The sequence below is a fragment of the Eurosta solidaginis genome, chromosome 5 (genome assembly GCF_040869045.1).
Source record: "Eurosta solidaginis isolate ZX-2024a chromosome 5, ASM4086904v1, whole genome shotgun sequence".
Classification (NCBI taxonomy): domain Eukaryota; kingdom Metazoa; phylum Arthropoda; class Insecta; order Diptera; family Tephritidae; genus Eurosta; species Eurosta solidaginis.
The window spans coordinates 48,444,836-48,467,238 of NC_090323.1; the positions used below are offsets into that span (position 1 = coordinate 48,444,836).

General features: G+C 41.4%; 1 protein-coding gene and 1 long non-coding RNA gene across 4 annotated transcripts in view; one reads left to right on the forward strand and one right to left on the reverse strand.

Moving 5' to 3' along the window:
• MYPT-75D (Myosin phosphatase targeting subunit 75D) overlaps positions 1-19,427 on the reverse strand; it is a 531,155-nt gene extending 511,728 nt beyond the window's left edge. For all 3 annotated transcript variants that reach the window (XM_067787391.1, XM_067787389.1, XM_067787390.1), the window contains exon 1: positions 18,794-19,427. The gene's annotated coding sequence lies outside the window, so the exon portion shown is untranslated. The remainder of the gene's footprint in view (positions 1-18,793) is intronic.
• Positions 345-4,116, forward strand: LOC137252508 (uncharacterized). Its single transcript, XR_010953574.1, has 3 exons — positions 345-795; positions 890-1,120; positions 4,034-4,116. It is a non-coding gene; the product is annotated as an uncharacterized lncRNA (long non-coding RNA).
• Positions 19,428-22,403: the final 2,976 nt, after the last annotated feature.

The following is a 22,403-nucleotide window of genomic DNA, read 5'->3' on the forward strand; positions in this document are numbered from 1 at the left end:
GAAAACCGCAAGATGGCTCGAGGAAGTAGTGCCAACACTTGAGGGATGGACGGGGGCACAATTATGCACAAGGCGCGGGGATGAAATACCGCCCACGCATAACGTGACAATGTTCCTCCCCAGAAGTGCGGACCGCCCCAGAGAATTTGCGATACGGCTCCTCGCTAATCAGAACGAGGGCCTTAAGACGCAGAGGTGGCGCGTTATTAACAGCAGCGCGGAAGAAACGGGCCTACGTCTCGACGTAGGCATAGATGAAGAATCCTACCAGCTCACACGTAGGAATGGATTCAAGCTGCATTACAGGTACGGCTTGATCCATGTAAGACCATGGAGGCAGAAGCTACCAGGGAATAGTGAGCGGCAGGAAGACAAGGCGGTAGAGGACGCCGACATAGATAAGATGTCGGACGAAGACATGTCGGACGCGAGCACCGACACCATCAAGGCTCGTGAGACTACAAACTCTTCTACCGCAGCGAGTAATAGCGAAGAGGTCGCGGAACAAGCGGACCAACAAATACCCACCACACAGGAGCTCATTGAGGGCTTGGACCTCCAAGAGCTGGCACTGGACAAGCGGGATGATAGCGAAAGCGGGCTGTCGGATTACGACGACCCGATGAGGCCGGCCGGGCCAAAATGACCGGCATAAGCATGCAGATAGCCCAGATCAACCTCCACCACGCCATTGCAGCTTCGGCTGTACTGGCGAGGAGGTTTGCCTCGGATGATCTGGGCATAGCCCTCATACAGGAACCTTGGGCATACAAGGGACAGGTGAGGGGCCTTAATGTAAGTAACAGTAGAGTAATTTGGGATCTCTCCCAGCAGAGACCTAGAGCATGTGTAATGCTTAAAGCAGATATTAACTATTTTTGCATTACAGAGTTTTTAAGTCGAGATCTGGTGGCGGTACAAATAAATGCGAAAGTCAACGGGGAGGACTCCAGCATTGTGCTAGCCGCAGCCTACTTCCCGGGGGACGACAACATGGTCCCCCCAGATAACGTACAGAAGCTGGTGGCTCACTGCAGAAGAGCGAAACTTCCTCTTATTATAGGAAGCGATGCAAACTCCCACAATACGGAATGGGGCAGCAGTGATACCAACCAAAGGGGTGAGTGTTTGCTAGAATATATAGCCAGCAATGATTTAAGTATATACAACGTCGGGAGTAAACCGACGTTTGTTACGAGAGCTAGGGCAGAAGTCCTTGATATAACGCTCGGCAACAACCTAACTGAGAAGATGATCTCGAAATGGAGGGTCTCAGAAGAACCCTCCCTTTCGGACCACAGAATCATAAGGTTTGAGCTGGGCGCCGTATCGGGGCAAAGCAACCCCAGAAGAAATCCCAGGAAAACAGACTGGGACAGCTACAAAAGTATTATAGAAGCTAACATAGATAGCCTTAAGAGTAAAGGCAGAAGCACCAATTGTACCCAGTTGGAGAGCAGGGTGGAAAGGGCAAATCAAATAATGATAGATGCCTATAACTCCAGTTGCCGTGTCTCCTTGATTAAGGGTAAAAAGGCGACCCCCTGGTGGTCTTATGACCTGACGCTGCTTAGGAGAAAAGTCAGGAAACTCTTTAACGAGGCAAGGAGAACCGGCAACTGGGAGGAATACACCCAAAATCTAACTAAGTACAATAAGGAGATAAGAAAAGCAAAAATGGAAAGTTTTAGGAATTTCTGTGAGGGAATTTCCAGCACGCCTGCAGCGGCAAGGCTACACAAGGCCCTAGCCAAAGAGCAGAGACAGACAGACCTAGCAATTAGGCTCCCAGACGGTACCTATACCGAAACGGTGGAAGAGCGAGCTAAGGCCTTGCTGCAAGCGCATTTTCCTGAGGCCTCCCCGCAAGTACCGGAACCTGTGTTCCCCAGAGTTAAACCAACCCCATCAGACTGGCAACTAGCCAACTCCCTCTTTTGTGAGGCCAGAGTCAGATGGGCAGTGGAATCTTTTGAGAAATACAAATCTCCGGGGGTGGATGGCATCTACCCGGCGCTAATGCAGCAAGGGACACAGATCATCCCACATCTCGCCAGAATCATGAGAGATAGCCTGGCACTGGGATATATACCCATGATGTGGAGAAGAGCAAGAGTGGTATTTATACCAAAAGTAGGTAAAAAGGACTATTCACAAGCAAAGTCCTTCAGACCAATAAGTCTAACCTCCTTTGTCTTGAAGGCAATGGAAAAGATAATAGACCAAGAAATCAGGTCGAACGCCCTCAAGAGCTGGCCCTTACATTATAGCCAGCATGCCTACAGAGCGGGTAGGTCCACGGACACAGCTCTGTACCAGTTAACGTCTGAAATACAGAGGGCGTTCGAAACAGGGGAAACAGTGCTTTGCGCTTTCCTTGATATTGAGGGTGCCTTTGACAACACATCTCACGAAAGCGTAAACATAGCACTGCAAGGAAGAGGAGGTCAGTTGCCTATCCAGAGATGGATTGACAGTCTACTCCGTACAAGAATCGCTGAAGCTCAAGTAGGCAGCAGCGCAGTTAAGGTTATTACCACGAGAGGGTGCCCCCAGGGAGGTGTCCTGTCACCCCTTTTGTGGAGCCTAGTAGTGGATGAACTCCTGCAAAGGCTATCAGACAGTGGCATAAGATGCCAAGGATATGCTGACGACATCGTCATAATTGCGAGGGGTAAATTCGAGAGTACGCTCTGTGACATAATACAAAGAGCATTGAACATTACAAGGGAGTGGTGCGCCAATGTGGGTCTTAACATCAACCCATCTAAGACAACCATCATCCCCTTCACCAGAAGAAGGGTCCTACCAGCCATGAGAGCAATAACAATAGATGGCGTGGAACTAGAATATGGAACCGCAGTGAAATACTTGGGGATCATTTTTGACACCAAGCTCTTATGGAGACAACACTTCGACTCCATGAAGACTAGGGCCACGAGGTCCATCATGGTATGCAAACGTCTAGCAGGCAAATCATGGGGCTGTAGCCCACACGTGCTAAGATGGATGTATACCATGATAGTAAAACCTATGATAACATATGGCTCAATAGCCTGGGCATCGAGAACAACTCGGGCGACGACGAGGCAAGCACTGTCAAAACTTCAGCGACTGGCATGTGTGTGCATCACGGGAGCTATGCGCACATGCCCCACAACAGCGCTGGAGGCTATCCTCGATCTGACCCCGCTGCATATATCGATAGAGCAATCAGCCAAGCGAGCCCTCCTTAATATCGTTAAGGAGGGCTCGGGCAAAGGTAAAGTCATATCGTCCCGGAACATAGAGGAATTGAGAGAGAAGATCCCAATCTCTCAACTCCCGAGGGATGATATCCTCAGGCACATAGTATATGAGAAAAGATATAAAGTAGAACTGGGAGACAAGGGTACGTGGGAAGAAAGCAGAATTGAGAGCATTCAGCAGCTAAACAGTATAGTATGGTATACCGATGGCTCGAAGACCCCAGAGGGGATTGGATCTGGAGTCTTTGGACCCAGAGCCAAAATATCGATACCCCTGGGAGCATACCCGAGCATTTTTCAAGCGGAGGTATTTGCCATAAGCCAGTGCGCGGACCTGAACCTTCAGCGAAAATACTCCAATGAGAAAATTGCCATACTCAGTGACAGCCAGGCCGCCCTCAAGGCCATCTCAGCATTTGAAATAAAATCAGCGCTAGTCCTTGAGTGTGTGGAAAAGCTGAACCAACTAGGAGCACACAATGAATTACTGTTGGCCTGGGTTCCAGGCCACAGGGGAGTCGAGGGAAACGAGCAGGCGGACAGCCTGGCCAGAGAGGCAGCAACGATACGACCTATTGGTCCTGAGCCGTTCCTGCCAGTGGGCCCGCAGGAAATTAGGGGGCATCTATTGGCAGAAGAAAAGGAAAAGAGGGAAGAACACTGGCGTAATATGCCAGGCCTAAGACAATCTAAGCTACTGTTAGGGGGTTATTGCACAACTCGATACAGGGCATTTATAGGCCTCTCGAAAAATAACCTAAGAACTCTAACAGCAATTCTTACAGGACACTGCAGACTGAACAGCCACATGCAAAAGCTGGGTATAATATCAAACAACACATGCCGATTTTGTGACAGATCAGCGGAGACGGCGGACCATGTCCTCTTGGAGTGCGATGCAATCTCAAGACGTAGAGCTAAGTTTATGGGCTCACCATGGCCAGAGCATACTCACATCAAATCCCTCAAGCCAGGTGAACTGCTAGGGTTCATCAGAGATGTCGGCTTGGATGAGGTGTTGTGAAGCAGATGAGGGCACAATAGACCAATGGTCGCAGTGCGATCCTCAAATAACTATCTATCTATCTATCTACCCAGCACTTGGTTTTTTTTGTTTAAGTATGTAATGCAGCGCTCTGTAGGGTATGCGGCGACACGTATGTTTTGCGCAAAGTAAATATTCGTGTTTAAAATATTTCGACACAGAACGTCTGCACATCTATTTTGGGCATAAAGAACTTTTTTTAACAATAAAAGATATTTTATATTTTTTTTTAGTTTCGACTTAATTGACCAGTTTTATGTGTTTTTGTTTTTTTTTTTTTTTGTTGAAAATTTTGTGTGTTTATGTTATTGAATTTTTTGGTAATATTTTTGACCTCTCTGAAGTTGGCAAGACAACTTTTACGTGGAAAAAAATTACCTATTGGGAAAATTGCCGTGAATTTGCCGTAATTTATCCGTGAAACAAAAAAATTTGCCGTGGCCATATTTTAGAAAATACAGGGTGGCACGCTAACTTCACTTCAGAAAACCACCTTAGAGGCCAGCTAGGATAATAATTCTTGCACACGAATTTGCCGTAAATTTGCCGTAGATAAGTGGCGTGTTTTATAAATTCGAAAAAAAAAAAATTTCAAAATTACGGCACATTTACGACAAATTCGTTTGCAAGAATTATTTTCCTAGCTGGCCTCTAAGGTGGTTTTCTGAGGGTGGCACGCTACCTTCACGTGAAGTTGGCGGTGCGCCATAAAAAAATTTGAAATTTTTTTTTTCGAATTTATAAAATATGCCACCTATATACGGCAAATTTACGGCAAATTCATGTGCAAGAATTATTTTCCTAGCTGGCCTCTAAGGTGGTTTTCTGAGGGTTGCACGCTAACTTCACGTAAAGTTGGCGGTGCACCATAAAAAAAATTTGAAATTTTTTTTTTCGAATTTATAAAATATGCCACTTATCTACGGCAAATTCGTGTGCAAGAATTATTTTCCTAGCTGGCATCTAAGGTAGTTTTCTGAGGGTGCCACGCTAACTTCACGTGAAGTGGCGGTGCACCATAAAAAAAATTTTAAATTTTTTTTTCGAATTTGTAAAATAAGCCACTTATCTACGGCAAATTTACGGCAAATTCATGTGCAAGAATTATTTTCCTAGCTGTCCTCTAAGGTGGTTTTCTGAGGGTTGCACGCTAACTTCACGTAAAGTTGGCGGTGCACCATAAAAAATATTTGAAATTTTTTTTTTCGAATTTATAAAATATGCCACTTATCTACGGCAAATTCGTGTGCAAGAATTATTTTCCTAGCTGGCATCTAAGGTAGTTTTCTGAGGGTGCCACGCTAACTTCACGTGAAGTGGCGGTGCACCATAAAAAAAATTTGAAATTTTTTTTTCGAATTTGTAAAATAAGCCACTTATCTACGGCACATTTACGGCAAATTCGTGTGCAAGAATTATTTTCCTGGCTGGCCTCTAAGGTGGTTTTCTGAGGGTGGCACGCTAACTTCACCTGAAGTTGGCGGTGCACCATAAAAAAAATTTGAAATTTTTTTTTTCGAATTTATAAAATATGCCACTTATCTACGGCAAATTTATGGCAAATTCGTGTGCAAGAATTATTTTCCTAGCTGGCCTCTAAGGTAGTTTTCTGAGGGTGCCACGCTAACTTCACGTGAAGTGGCGGTGCACCATAAAAAAAATTTGAAATTTTTTTTTCGAATTTGTAAAATAAGCCACTTATCTACGGCAAATTTACGGCAAATTCGTGTGCAAGAATTATTTTCCTGGCTGGCCTCTAAGGTGGTTTTCTGAGGGTGGCACGCTAACTTCACCTGAAGTTGGCGGTGCACCATAAAAAAAATTTGAAATTTTTTTTTTCGAATTTATAAAATATGCCACTTATCTACGGCAAATTTATGGCAAATTCGTGTGCAAGAATTATTTTCCCAGCTGGCATCTAAGGTAGTTTTCTGAGGGTGCCACGCTAACTTCACGTGAAGTGGCGGTGCACCATAAAAAAAATTTGAAATTTTTTTTTTTCGAATTTGTAAAATAAGCCACTTATCTACGGCAAATTTACGGCAAATTCGTGTGCAAGAATTATTTTCCTGGCTGGCCTCTAAGGTGGTTTTCTGAGGGTGGCACGCTAACTTCACCTGAAGTTGGCGGTGCACCATAAAAAAAATTTGAAATTTTTTTTTTCGAATTTATAAAATATGCCACTTATCTACGGCAAATTTATGGCAAATTCGTGTGCAAAAATTATTTTTCTAGCTGGCATCTAAGGTGGTTTTCTGATGGTGGCACGCTAACTTCACGTGAAGTTGGCGTGCAAACCTGTATTTTCTAAAACATGGCCGCGTAAATTTTTTTGTTTCACGGATAATTCACGGCAAATTCACGTGCAAGAATTATTTTCCTAACTGGTGTCTAAGGTGGTTTTCGAAAAGTGACACCCTGACTTCACGTGAAGTTGGCGGTTCAACATAAAAAAAAATTTAAATTTTTTTTTTTCGAAGTTATAAAATATGCCACTTATCTACGGCAAATTTACGGCAAATTCGTGTGCAAGAATTATTTTTCTAGCTGGCCTCTAAGGTGGTTTTCTGAGAGTGGCACGCTAACTTCACGTGAAGTTGGCGTGGCACCCTGTATTTTCTAAAACATGGCCGCGGAAAATTTTTTTGTTTCACGGATAATTCACGGCAAATTCACGTGCAAGAATTATTTTCCTAACTGGTGTCTAAGGTGTTTTTCGAAAAGTGGCACGCTAACTTCACGTGAAGTTGGCGGTGCACCATAAAAAAAAGTTAAATTTTATTTTTTCGGAATTATATAATATGCCACTTATCTACGGCAAATTTACGGCAAATTCGTGTGCAAGAATTATTTTCCTAGCTGGTCTCTAAGGTGGTTTTCTGAGGGTGGCACGCTAACTTCACGTGAAGTTGGCGTGCCACCCTGTATTTTCTAAAATATGGCCACGGCAAATTTTTTTGTTTCACGGATAAATTACGGCAAATTCACGGAAATTTTCCCAATAGGTATTTTTTTTTCCACGTAAAAGTGAGAGAGGTATATGTTTGTGCTATTTTGATAAACACATAAACATAGGTATGTAATAATAATAATAAATAATTAGCACCTATATTGTGAATAAAAAATAAACAACAAATCCAGCATCACCAACAAAAACAACAAGTTACAAAGCAATAATAAGGCACATCACTGTGCAGAAAAGCATAAGCCATGATGATGTTGTGTGTGTAGTAAATAGCTGTGTTTTTTTTACATGTGTATACATATGCACTTAACTCTATATGACTGCTAAGTGCATAACTTAATCTACACTTATGAGTTTCCGCGATTTATCGTAACCGATTCAGCTATAGGTTATACACTATTTATTTATTTATTTATTAGTCTACAAATTTAACAATTAATCAGACTAAATATAGTACGGATTACAGATAAATTACAGAAGCATACATATTGAACAAAATTATATTATAAAATATGTATATACATTATTAAATCAGTTGTCGGGATGGACTGTGATGCCGAGCAACGGGAATTGATTATTAGTGCTGTCGGAATGGGCGTGATTTCGAGCAGATGTATATTTGACACATAACAAGTAGGGCTGTGATGTGTGGGAGGTTGGACAGGACGTGATTCCAAGACACCCGCCCAAAGTTACTGGAGCTGGTGATAAGAGTGGGAGGTTGGAAAGGACGTGATTCCAAGCCACCACCCAAATCATTACGTATTTAATGTAGTCAGCAGACCAACAAAAGTGCGTAACTCCGCTTTTAAGCACAACCCGTTTTATAGCTAGTTATTTAACAGCTGCTGCGAGTCTTCAATAATTGCCGCTAGGTGGGTCTTCTAAACATTATCTAATGCCCGGTGCGAGTTTAAACTGGGCACTGCCTTCTGGCATCGTCAGTAATAGCTGATATAGAGAGTGCGAGCTGCAAGAAGAGGCGGTTGAGCACGTTCTGTGTTCGTGTCCTGCACTCGCCAGCTAAAGGATATTAGAGGCGGGAAAGTTGCAAGGTCTCAAGGTAGCAATTAAGCTAGGTACTAGAAAGATTCTAGTATTTGCCCAGAGGACGAAGTTATTATATAACATAAATCCTGGCACCTGATTGGGATTCTTACGTTTGGTCGTCAAACAAATTCTGGTAACGCTATGGACACATTCAGTCTATGTGAGCTCTTATTGACAGGCTAGTTCAACCTAACATACCCTGACGAAGCAGTTTCTAAAGTGAGGTGACATAAGGTCAACGGACATAAGGTCAAATAAAGTTATGGCCTCTTCAAATAAAAATGTGTGAATTGTTTCGCTGCCTGGTATGAATGGCACTGCATATTTAGCTAACGATGTTGGCATGAAACTTTCGCCTGTTGCGTCTACGCATTCACGTACATACATGACAAATAGGAAGATGATAGATGAGGGAGAAATAATAATAGCAACGGCAGCAGTAAAAGTCAATGTGTGTTTATTGTATTACCTACCGTTTTGTTTTTGTAGATTTATCATTTTCAAAGCTCTGTCGTAGCTTACTAATTGGTAACTACATGCCGGACGTAACGTTGAGCTAAACGCTTCAATACACACGCGACCAACTTCAGCAAATGTTGTGAGTCTGGGGTTAGTTAGCGGTTAAAGTTGCATATAGTATATGAAACTATAGCAGGTGCAATTTTCAAAATATTTCATATGTTTACATTATATGTATGTATATATGTAAATACACAATTGAGACGTTCCCCTGTCCGATATTCCTATCTGCGATTTATCTAATTTTTCAATAAACAGAGGCATTTGTCATATTGCAGCTTCAGCAAAAAAAATACCTGTCTCTCAACGTACTTTCCGCCTTTCAATTGCTCTATTTCTCTCTCTTTTACTCTCATCCAATTTAAAGGATTACACCTAAAATCACGAATAAATCTGGATTTAGGGAAAGGCTTTGCACTCCCAATAGAAGGTATTGTGAAAGATGTTCTTACACCATATATATTACTAGTCAAGGCGCGGCAGTACTTAAAATCCCTACCCTCCTTCAAAAAAAAACAAAAAATTAAGCTTGCTCAAATCCCCTAGAACATACACACAAAATCGGTCAAGTCGTTTAGGAGAAATACAGAAGAAAAATATATATTAAGATGTATAACGGTCGCCATTCCTGGAGCCTAATTCGTGCGATATTTCTCCAAACTCGGACATGCTTGAGGAAAATTCTGCCATACACCTGGGTATATACATATCGTTAGCTTAATGTGTAAATGTGATAAGTCAACTTTTACGAATTTTACAGGAGACGAAAAAAAATTAATAATTTTTGAAATAACTTTTTTTTCCAAAACTGTGAATGAGTATACCTTAGTTGCAATACTTTTGAGTGTAGAAGCTTTGAAAAAGATAAATAAAAATCATGTATGCTAACCCAGCAGCTATTTTATGAATTAGCACAATTTCCGAACTCAAAACTAATTTTTTCTCCTGACTTAGCACTTTTTACTCAATATGTTTCCCCATCACTCCTCCCCTTTAATGATTGAAATATAACACTAAAACTATATATTTCACAAAAAATACTATTTATTTGTCAAACTATTTCCAACAATTGGCGGCCACCGTTCCGATCTGGACTCTTTTGCCGGATGGTGCGCAGACAATAACTTATTTTTAAATTCAAACAAATGCTGTGTTGTGTCTTATTCCATAAAGACAACTGCCACATACTTTATCTACAAACTAAGTGCTAAATCTCTTAGTCGTTGTCAAGAGAGTAAAGACTTGGGTGTAATTTTTTACTCCAAACTATCTTTTTCTAGTCACACTTATTTCGTTGTCGTCGTCGTTCAGTAGACGAAGCACCAGTGACTTTAAGGACCCTATGACATTGAAGGCACTTTATATATTCTTGGTCAGAAGTGGTCTTGAATATTTCTCAATAATATGGAATCCTTTCTATGAATCGAACTCCTATACAATTGAGAAAGTTCAATAAATTGTTACAAAAATTGCTTTACGTATGCTTCACTGGCCAGACGGCCTCCCATCATATACCAGCAGGCACAAATTGCTTGGTATTCAGGCTTTGCATGACAGAAGAACTTTTATCTCACTAATGCTTGCCTATAATGTAATAAAGTTTAGCACGAATTGGCCTGATTTATCTAATTCGTTCATTCCATATATTCCACTGCGTTATCTCCGGCATAATAGATTACACTGGTTTACAACTAAAACGCACCAGAGACGCCATTATGAAATTCCCATGTAAAATCACCCCCTGATTCCGAAAATCAATGTTATTTTTAATTCTATGGTAACGTTTTTGAGATATTTACGAATTATCGTTTTTTCAAAAAAAAAAAAAAAACATTGGGTCCACTTAATCATATATATCTCAAGAACGAATTGAGCAATTCCAAAACCGTTTGAAGCTTTTAAAAGGTCAAAAATTTGCTATACACTGTGCATACAACACTTTTTGCTGCAGATTCAAAGATAACGAACAATCATTACGGATTTTTTCAATTTTTTTTTTTGTAAAAATATCAAAAAATTTGTCTTTGCGAGGAAGGATCTCGAAACATTTTTATTTTTTTGCAGATTTTTTTTATTCTCTAAGCTGTTTCATTGCAAAAAAAATAAGCTTTCATCCAACGAAATCGATGGACTAATACAAAAGTTAAAAGCATTCAAATAAATATATCCATATAATAAAACCTAAGTACTCTACAAATAATAGCATATGTACATATGATTCTGTCTTAACTCTATGATCTTATTTTATAATTGAAAAAGTTTTGTGTCTTGTTTTGATGCTTATTTAAATTAGGATCGGTTTCTCTTATGAGAAACCAACAGTAGTCACCCATCATAGCGACATCCCAGAATCCTTGATACCGACTTTCAATCACTTTCATTTGCTGGTGAAACCTTTCGCCATGCTAGTCACTTTCGTTGCCAAGATTTTGCGGGAAAAAAATTAAATGGGAGTGCAGAAAATGAATTTTTTAAGACATATTAGGGCTATATATTCTCATGTAAATTTAAAAAATTTCATACAATTTTTTTGTTTATCGGGCAGATAGGTTTAAAGTTAACTGAGGGAAACGGTCTTAAATATGTTTTTTTATTTACCCATTTCCGCATAGTTTTTGATTAAGTCGTTCACTATCATCTCGTAATTAGGACATTTGTGTTTGCCTAAAAAAGAAGTAACGACTTTTCAAAAGAATCCCACGCTGCTGCCTCCACTGACAATAGTTTTTTGAAATGGTTATTGGTTATCATTTTCCTTATTTGCGGTCCCACAAAAATCCCTTCCTTTATTTTTGCTTCTGAAATCTCTGGAAAGATTGTCTTCAAATGATGAAAAGCTTTGCCTTCTTTGTCCAAAACCTTGACAAAGTTTTTGATAAGGCCGAGCTTGATGTGGAGCGGAGGTAGAATTATTTTTTCCTTCTTTATAAGTGGGGAGTATTTTATATTATCCACCCCAACTTGAAACTCGATTCGTTCTGGCCAATCCTTTATGATGTAGTGGTCTTGACGAGCTCGGCTATCCAATTTGCATAGAAAGCAACAGTATTTTGTGTATCCACTTTGTAGACCACATAGCATTCCAACGACTTTAAGATCGGCATATATTTTCCAATCATGTTCTTCGTGTTTGATTAATTTGAGCAATTTTTGCATTATCTCATACGTTTCCTTCGTACTTACTGCATGCGCGATCGGGATAGATGGCTTTTGGTTGCCAATATGAAATAATACGGCCTTTAAACTTAATTTATTGCCGTCTATGAACAATCGCCACTCTTTTGAATCATATGGTTCACCAAAGTGTTTGAATAGACCAGCAATGTCTTTGCAGTAACAAACACTGTCCTCCTTCGTATAGTACTTGGAAAATTGTTCGTGACGAGTTCTATAATATGTTACCTTAACATCGGATGAAACAAATTTAAATTGTTGCGAACGAGAGGCGTGTATTTCAGCCTTTTCCTTTGACAATTCCATATCCCTTATCCAATCATTGAGTTGTGATTGTGACAAAGATTTTCTTTCGTTTTCCGTTTGAAATCCAGTACAACATGATGCCGCGTAATCAGATACTGCTGTTGACAATGTAACTGGAGCCGGAACTAAAGTTAAATTTGATTCTGGCAATGTAGCTTCCGTTGTATTTAGTTCTGGAAATGACACTGTAGATACGCTCGCATAGGTTACTTTTCTAGACTTTCCAACCCCAAGTACTTTGCAAGTTGGTTCCCTCCACTTCATTGGTGTAATAAATTTCATATGTCGCCTAAATAGATAGTTTCAGAAATTAGTCCGCTATGCATTAAAAGGGAGCAAATTCCCAATTTTTACAAAGCACCTTTTTGTTCAGGTTTCCGAAAAAATCAATTCGACTCGACATGTGGTGCGCACAGTATTCGGTGTCCATGGTTTTTCATTGTTTTTGGGCCCAATTCCAAAATACTTATAGTATGTAACTTAAGTTTCAAAGGATTTGAAAACACACGTCGCATCCTTTTAACGATATTTGACCGCAGATGAAACAGAACATATCTGGATCATTTGTACACTCAAACTCTCGCGCCGTTTTATTCATATTATATTTATAAGTATGACGGGTTATAAACTGCAATTATAAACTGAACAGTATCCGGCGAGCCTTGCAGATATTATGAAGGAACAAGGCACATGTACTATTATTTGTACTTAGATCAAGTAAAAATTTAAGGGGGCTAAGATACTTGGCTTGGATATCATAAGTGGTTCCAGATTCTGGATCAGGGACTGTTATCAGTCTTAGACCGGCCATAGTGACGAATGTCACGCGTGATTAGTTATCACGTCCTGCACGAGGTGCCCCTGCTTCTACTAATAATGGCGGATCTAGAGAGTACAACTCGATAAAACCCGCACCCCTGAGTCATTGTGCCGAGCTCAGGGGAGGGAGGACCCTGTTAAGGGTCAAGATCGGTACACAACGGTGATGAACTGGATTGTTAGAGGCTTTGATTTTGACTATGTTTAGGAATTGATGACTTTGGGCTGGTAGGTGCGGTATTCTGCCACCTTAGTACGTCGGGGTGAAACCCTATCGAAACGGCTGGTAGGCTAATGCTGCACCTGCCCACGTCCCGTTAAAACCGTGGCGGGCCTCAAGGTACGTTCCGGCTCCGTCGCCGTTAAGTTGGTGGTGTAGGTGCGGTTGAAGATTTTCCCGCTTTGCGTCCGGTCTGGCTCTGAACGCATTACTCATAAGGTAATGCGTCAACCCTCGCGTGGCCTTCCTACGTAGCATAGATAACCACGAGACCGTCGAAGGGCGACTACACGAATCCGCCAAGGATGGGGTGCGGAAGAACAGCGGTTTTGATGGAAATCCGTCAAATCAATCTGCAGCACTCTAAGGCGGCCTCCGCAAATTTGTTGCTCTGCTTTGAAAAAGGCGGAGTGGATATAGTCCTTGTCCAGGAGCCGTGGCTGAATAGTAACAGTAAGCAGTAAGATTTCTGGATTAAGGACTGGAAAATTCAACACCTTGGTGCATGGGGAGGCAAGTAGGCCTAGATCCTGTGTGCTTGTTAAAAAAGAGATTAAAGCTTTTATTCTCTCTAATTTCAGCAATGCTGACGTAACCACGGTCTGCCTCGAGCGAGGAAGTAATGAAATGTGGATGGTCTCGGCGTACATGCCCCACGGCGACGTAGCGGGACCACCACCTGCGATACTGGGCGAAATCACCGCTGAAGCAAGGCGGAGAGGTGTTGGCGTGATCATCGGTGCCGATGCTAATGCCCATCATAGCATCTGGGGAAGCTCGGATACCAACACTAGAGGTGAGTCTTTATTTAATTTTATTGTAGATGAGGGACTTTGTATATGTAAAGGGGGAATGACCCGACTTTTATTACTGCGGTAAGGGAGGAGGTCCTGGACCTCACCCTGGTTAGTAGAGAACTGGAAGGCCGGATATCTGGCTGGAGGGTTCTCAACGATCACTCCTTCTCTGATCACCGATATATTCAGTTCTCGGTGAACAAAGAACGTCCCGGTAAAATATATTTTAGGAACCCTAAAAGTACTAACTGGGACTTGTACTGTAGGAAGCTGGGATAGCTATTGCCTGCGGCGCCTACCGTTAGTTCGGACCTGTCCGAATCTGAGATAGACGTTCTGGTGGAAAACTTCACCTCGGCAAGCAATAGCGCCTTTCAGCTGTCCTGCCCATTGAAAATTTACAGGGAGAAGGGTAAGCCGCCCTGGTGGTCGGATTCTCTTGACGACCTAAGAGCGTCCAGTCGGCGGCTCTTCAACAGAGCCAGGAGGAGTAAATTACCCTCGGACTGGGAGCTCTATAAGGTGAGTCTGGGGATTTATAAATATGAAATAAGGATAGCCAAGCGAGATGCATGGCGAAGCTTCTGCGAAAACGTAGAAGGCTGCAATGAATCCGCGAGGCTTAGAAAAATACTCTCTAGGAATCCCGCTCCTCCGGGGTATCTGCGAGATGATGATGGGGGCTGGTCGATGAGTAGCGAGGAGTCCCTAAAGCTTTTACTGGACAATCATTTTCCCGATGTCCCAGTAGCACAGGGATCTTCGCCTGCATGGTCGGCGGTCGTTGGCCATGCAGAAGTGCCTGCCATTCCAATACGGGAAAGTCAAATAACCTGGGCTATAGGGTCGTTCAAGCCCTATAAGTCTCCGGGCCCGGATGGAATCATTCCTGTGCAACTTCAAAAGTCTTTGGGGATTTCCTGCCGCTGGTTGGCCATCATCTATACTAACTGCCTCAGGCTTAACTATATCCGAAAGTCTTGGCACACGGTTAGGGTTATTTTCATTCCGAAGGCCGGCAGAAGCTCTCAGGTATCACCTTAGGATTTCAGGCCAATCAGTCTCTCGTCGTTTCTTCTTAAGACGTTTGAGCGGTTGATTGAACTGTGCCTACGGGAAATGATACCTCGGGGGTTACTGTCGGCTTCACAGCATGCGTACTGCAAGAGCATATCGACGGAAACGGCTCTCCATTCGATTGTAAAGCAAATAGAGGGGTCCCTAGAACACAAAGAGTATGTTCTGGGTGCCTCTCTAGACATCGAGGGGGCTTTTAACAATGTCTTACCAGGGGCAATCGAAAGAGCTCTGGTGGGTTTAAGAGTCCAGGCGGCTCTGGTTGAATTTTTTAGCAAACTTCTATGCGGCAGTATTATCGCAGCGGAGTGGGGAGGGGCCATAATTAAGAGGAAGGTGTGCAGGGGTACGCCACAGGGGGTGTCCTGTCTCCTCTCTTCTGGGTTGTGGTAGTCAACGAGCTTGTTGTGGAGGTGGAAGCCAATGGTTGTCGGGTGGCTGCCTATGCAGATGACCTCGCTATCCTAGTCAGAAGCAAATTTCTGGGCACCGTGCGCGATGATCTGCAGGGCTACCTGGATACTGTGGCTAGGTGGGCTGAATCATGTGGATTGGCGGTCAACCCGGGAAAAACGGAATTGGTTCTTTTCACAAAGAGATATAAGTTGCCCGATTTCAGAACTCCCTGGAGACCCAATGTGGAAGATCGGGCCAGGAAGGCCGCCATTGCCTTGTACTGCTGCAGAGGGGCTATCGGAAAGAGATGGGGACTCTCGCCAAGAGTATTAAACCGATTCTGCTATATGGGGTGCTGGTCTGGTGGAAAGCACTGGACACGGCGAGCACTCCAAAATGTCAGAGTCAGTGCAACGGACGGCGCTGATCTAAGAACAACACCTACCTTGGCAATGAACGTCATGCTGAACATATATCCAGTAGATATTGCGGGAAAGGCGGCCGCGGCAAGGTCGTTGGTCAGGCTTCGTGATATGGGATATGGACTTTCTGACCGCGGACACTCTAGCTTTCTTACCAGTTTCGACTTTATCCCGGACAGAACGGGACTTTTGTCAAGAGCTAAATTTAATCCGCAAGTTTAAGTTGGCTGATCACTGCAGTGTATTCCAAGCGGCAGTTGCTGCGATTAAGGATGCGGTGGATGGAATGCTATCCAGTGCTACTACGGTTAGGGAATTTAACATCTACTCTGATAGCCAAGCAGCTATCAAGGCCTTGAGCTCAACTACAGTGCGATAGAGGGTGGTCTGGGAGTACCTGGCCTCGTTTGCGATTGCATCGAATTATTTTACAACTAAGATTATCTGGGTCCCGGGCCATAGTGATATCCGGGTAACTGTCAAGCGGTTCTCTTAGCCCGCATCGGTACAACTGAACCGGATGCAAATGGCTGTAGGGATTTCGGGATCCTGCTGGCCACCTGTGGATTGCTCCTCCATAGCTGGGCCTCGAGTCAGCTCAGCAAACGTTGGACGGACACCACGTCTTGCAGGGTAGCAAGATCTTTCTGGCAGAAAGTGTATGGCAGAAGGTCTGCTGAAATAATTGGGTTCACTAAGGCTCACCTATCAATGGTCATTGGGGTTTTGATGCGGTACGTCTCAATATACTGGAAACTCCATCCTGCTGCAGCTGTATGGAGGATGATGAGGTGGAATCACCAAATCACTTTATGCTTGATTGCCCAGCTTTTGCCAGAACTAGGCGAAAGTACTTCGGTCGCGACTCACTTGGATCTCCCGAGGATTTATCCAAAGTTGAGATCGGTATCATTCGGAGTTTTATAGTTGCTACCCAACGATTCTCTAAGTAGCTAGATCTAAGTCACCGTTATTTTTAGTGTATGTGGTATCACAACGGACCTTCGTGTTGCCCAAGTGAGCTATCCTTATCAGGGCAGTTACCACCTAACCTATCCTATCCTAAGTAAAAATTTAAGCCTGCCTAGACAAAAAGGTTCACTAGTTCTACAAACACTACCTGCCTTAAAAATATGCTCTTGCTTGAAATGTACCTGGGTTTGAGAAAACGACACTAACAGTTTTTTGTATCTAATAACCCTTCGAAAATCTACCTGCTAACTAACTGATATTCGAATACTAACATATATGTACCAGTAGGGTACTTAAGTATTAAATGGATATATTTACTTGAATGCTTATACCTTTTGTATTAGTCCATCGATTTTGTTGAATGAAAGCTTATTTTTTTTTTCAACAAAACAGAGTTTAGAGGGAAAGAAAAATCTGCAAAAAATAAAAAGTTTTCGAGATCCTTCCTCGCAAAGTACAAATTTTTTTATATTTTTGCAAAAAAAATTGAAAAAAAAACAGTAATGAACAATCATTTCAATTGTTCTTTGAATCTGCAGGGCCAGCAAATAGTGTTGTATGCACAATTTTATTACCATTTAAAAGCTTCAAACCATTTTGGAATTGCTCAATTCGTTCTTGAGATATTATGATTAAGTGAACCCAATTTTTTTTTTTTTTTAAATACGGTAATTCGTAAATATCTCAAAAACGTTACCATAGAATTAAAAATAACCTTGATTTTCGCAATCAGGGGGTGATTTTACATAGGTATTTCATAAAACGAATTATGCTATGAATGAACCTATAACTGGGACTATAGATCTAGCAAATCGATTCAGTAGTGTTATTAATTTTAATAACAGCTTATATAAGTTTAAGCTTGAATTGTTTTCTAGTTTTAACTAGTCTGTAAGAAAGCATTTAAGCTGTAATCATTGGTGCCGTTTGTCGTATCGCTGTAGTCGTATCCTAACGTAATCAGCTGTTTATCGTTACGACGGTAAACCAAAAAGCAATTGGTTGGCTACGATACGGTTACGACCTTAGCGGCACCAATAATCGATTGCATTGATTCTCATAAAGCTGTGGTCATTGGTGCCGTTTGTCGTATCCCTAACGTAATCAGCTGTTTATCGTTACGACGGTAAACCAAAAACCAATTGGTTCGCTACGCTACGGTTACGACCTTAGCGGCAGCAATAATCGATTACATTGATTCTCATAAGGTTGGTCGAATCAGCTGTTATAAGGTTACCGATACGGTTACCGATAAAGCACCAATGTCTGCAGCTTTAGTTATCGAGATGTAAGAATTGAAGTAGATTATGGTCAGCGCAGAGCATTTCTCAAACACCAAAGGCATGTCGCAACTGGGTGAATCCAATTTCAAGGGGTTGAGTCGCGCAACCCTCTCAAGGGATTGCCAGCGCAATATATAACACATTCTTTTTAACAGCTGACGACTTAGCACATTTACACATCATTGCCCACAGCACGTAAAAATGAAATTTATATTTTTTTTGTGATCGATGTATTTTGAATTCAGTTGCAAAACTGCATTAAAATACAATTCTTCAAAAAAAGTGACTTAGCACATTTTCACATTAAGCTAACGATATGTACAAAGGTACATATTTTGCGGGCTTTCGCGAATTTTTTAAACTTGTTGTCCCATGCAAGTTTTGACACACGATGGCTACAAAATTTACTTCTAATTTCTTGTTTTCGCATTTTAAACAAAATTCCATCTTAATATGCACAAATTATCAATTAATAATATTTTAATATAGTAGAAATTTACCTTTTTTTTTTGCTTCTGCAGGTGGTTCAACACTTTCCAGCTCTTTTTACCTTAATATTTTGATTTTTTTGAATCACTATAGATACCTGTCGCAAATATGTACATGCATAGGCATGCAGCAGGTATTTATTTAGTATATCACTTCACATTTATTTTACACATCCAATAAATTCACAGATTTTTTTTTACCACAAATGCAATAATTCGCCGCTTCACTTAAATCGGGCCGAAAGCAGCGAGCGATGATGGACATAAATAAATAGCAAATAGGCCAAGCTGGCTTGCTTACACTAACACTGTTTCATACTTTTTGTATGCTCTTTTTTTATCGGCTCAACTGAGTGCATGGCGGCTGAGTGCACTACTTACTTATTGACTTTCTTTTTGTGTTTATTTTCTTTACGAAAAAAAATGCACCTCTTCAATTTTCCTTTGCAACGCAAATAGCGCTTTTTTACTTTATTTCACACACAATTATGAACTAAAAAAATAAATCAACACTTTTTGAAAACTAGCAGAACGGTTTTTGTTTAACTATTTTAGTTTTGTTATGGGAAAATATAAATTAAAATAAATTAAAATAACCGCACAAAGCACAAAACAAACCCACAAGCGCGTCAATGCACGTAAAGCAAAACGAAAAGATGCCAAAACGAATGAATGAATGTGTTTTGTTGAGAAAAAGTTACTCACATCACTATCAAGCGCTGCATCATTTCGCCGCGGTGATCGTGTTGCTAAACAGCTGACAGACGCTGCAAAAATTGTTGGATTACGTGTTCCATTTTCTTCTTGTTGGAGTACTCTAACAATACTTCTTTGCAATGCGTTTGCGGACCACCATCAGCCGATCAATGCTCGTTTTTTAACGACAGTGATCACGACACGATGACGATCGAATAGAGTTGCCAAAAGTAAAATATTGCATACAAATAACTGATAATAAAATTGTACTTTGGAAACTCTGATAAAATGCAACAGCGCACTGGTTTTATGTATACATACTATAGTATAGAGAAATATTAGTTTCTTTATTCATGCAAATGGTAAATAAGAGAATATTCGTAGTATAAAATATAAAAGTTGTATTGCCCCTCTTCATTTACTTTCATTTTAAATTAAATTCACTCCGATAATTTTTTCCGACAACACAATTCCTCTTTAGTACTTTGGCATATGATCCTCTGTGGGTGCTCCATGGAGTACTACAGTGAAAGTACTTTGGAATGTACTCTCACGAATGTACTCTATGGAATACTCACAAACAAAGCGAGAGTGGGATCAGCTACTCCTCTCCTAGGACATCGCAATGTTAATTGGAGCACATTTTTTGTATGAATATAGATTAGATTTGGAGCAGTCCTATACTCCCAAAGGAGTATTCCTTACATTATTTATAGAGTACTCGCGTTTTTTGAAGGGGCGGTATTGCACAGAGTTGTATTCACGGTTGCCACATCGGTATTTTCTGCGAGTTATTTAGGCCGTTTATTTTGGTTTGATTCCTTCTATACTCGGCTGATCCGTTTTATACTCTTGCCACTTTTTTCATTGGACGACGTTTTGTCACGCCAATGAACGAAAACGGCCTGCCCATAAAGTATTCCTATCGACATGTTTTTGTTGTTGTAGTGATAAAGTCACTCGCCGAAGGTTTTGAAGAGTGTTATCGATGCTTATGGTCTTTTGTCGGATATAGCTCCGGTACGTTCCGGTAACAAGCACCATTAAGATACAAACCCGGCCATCTCGGAAACGATTTAATACGGCCACATTGAACCTTCTGGGCCATCCTGACCCCCCACCCCTAGTTCCATGAGAAACTTTGGGACACAAGAGCCTCGTTTGCTAAAGAAACAGAATTCGGGGTAGGTGAGGTTGACAATTTGGTTAGAGAAGCTAAAAAGCTAAAAGTCTAGTTGAGGGTTCGATTGCTAATACGCTATCAAAATATCGAGAGAGGCGTCAAAAGACGCGTATTGACCTCGACAACAATAATCCGAAAAATTGTATCTCTGTCCGGGGATATTTGCAGTTGAAGTTGGCGATTTCATGTGGTTGGTGTAATGTTGTTGTACCCACAAAAAAAATTGTGAGCATAAGTGTTTTGCGCGGATATAGTTTTGGTCCCCAAACCGGTGTTGGACCCACCCAGGGTAATTTTTTATAAGCGCGGCCAAAGGCCGCCAATGCAGAAAGGTGCTCTGCGCAAAAATACTATGGATTCCACCCACGGTTTCGGAGGGACCCGCGGGTAATTTTTCGGTTGTTCGTTAATATCTTTTGAACGAGTTGAAATTTTTATTTTCCGCCTTCGGATTATTTATATTGATGTCAAGACGCGTCGTTTGACACCTCTCTCGATATTTTTGGTAGCGTATTAACAGTCGACCCCTCAACTAGACTTTTACCCCCAACTTTGCCTATCGACACTATTTGGAAGCAGAGGAAGATGCGGGTGTAGATAGTCTTCATCTGTCTTGGTGGTCCCAAGTGACATCTGTTATAGCGAAACTGAGATAGCTTTCGGAAATTATTACACAACGCTCAAAATCACCTATGCGGTTAATCATCAAAGAAGTCCACACAAATGAGGAACATTTTTGATCGCCATTCAGACCTCTACTTTCAGACGCTTGCGTCCAGTTAACCTATGTTCAGTGGTGTGCTTATGTGAGAAGCCTACAACCCTGCAAAAGCATTTCGATAAAAGCCAACAAAAAGCTTTCGTTAATGTGAGGACCCTTTTTGGATAACGACCTTAGCAAACTTTCAAAGGCTATAATTTTAAGAGCCTGCATGTGGAATGTCCGTGATCGACCAAGCAGCATAAACGTGAAACCAAGCGAAGAGAACACGTGCAGGTCTTACGATATAGACTAAGAAAATTATTCTTATCACTAAAATAAGAGGGAACTGTAAGCTCTGATGGGTATTCTGTCTGGACACTGCTTTTTGGCGCCGCATGCTTTTAAATTTGTTCTCGTCACTGAATGCAGATATGGGAAGTGCCGGTTGCAGTAGGCTTACACTGCAGTTATTAGTCGTTCGCTAAACCCAAAGAACTAGGAAAGTTGCAGTTAATGCCATGGAACTGCAATGAGTCGTAGAGTCATATCCATGTTAAGAGCTTTGTAGTTATGAGTAGGGGCCGTGTAGCTTCCTAGTCGTTCAGACTTTGCAATGAAAGTGCTGGTTATGTTTTTACCGCAAGAACACTCCCCAAAAGCTTCAAGTGTTACGGATATGGGCATTCCTCCGGTGTATTGAATCCGGCACGCCACGGTAGGTACTTTCCCTACTGCCTCGACAATCCACCGGTTATCACTAGCAAATCAAACACAACAAAAAGTTTTCACTGTGCTGTTCAGAATATTATCAGCTTGAATGATTTAATCGGGGATTGCCCGTATTGCTTTTTTTAAATGCATGAAAACATTTATTTGAAGCATTTTTTTAATTTTTTATAATTTATTTAATAATTTGGGAAAAATTTAAACAACGTGACATCAGGACGGACAAGGCGACATATTCTAATCTTTTACAAAATTTTTCCCAAATTATTAAATAAATTATAAAAAATTAAAAAATGTCTTCAAATAAATGTTTT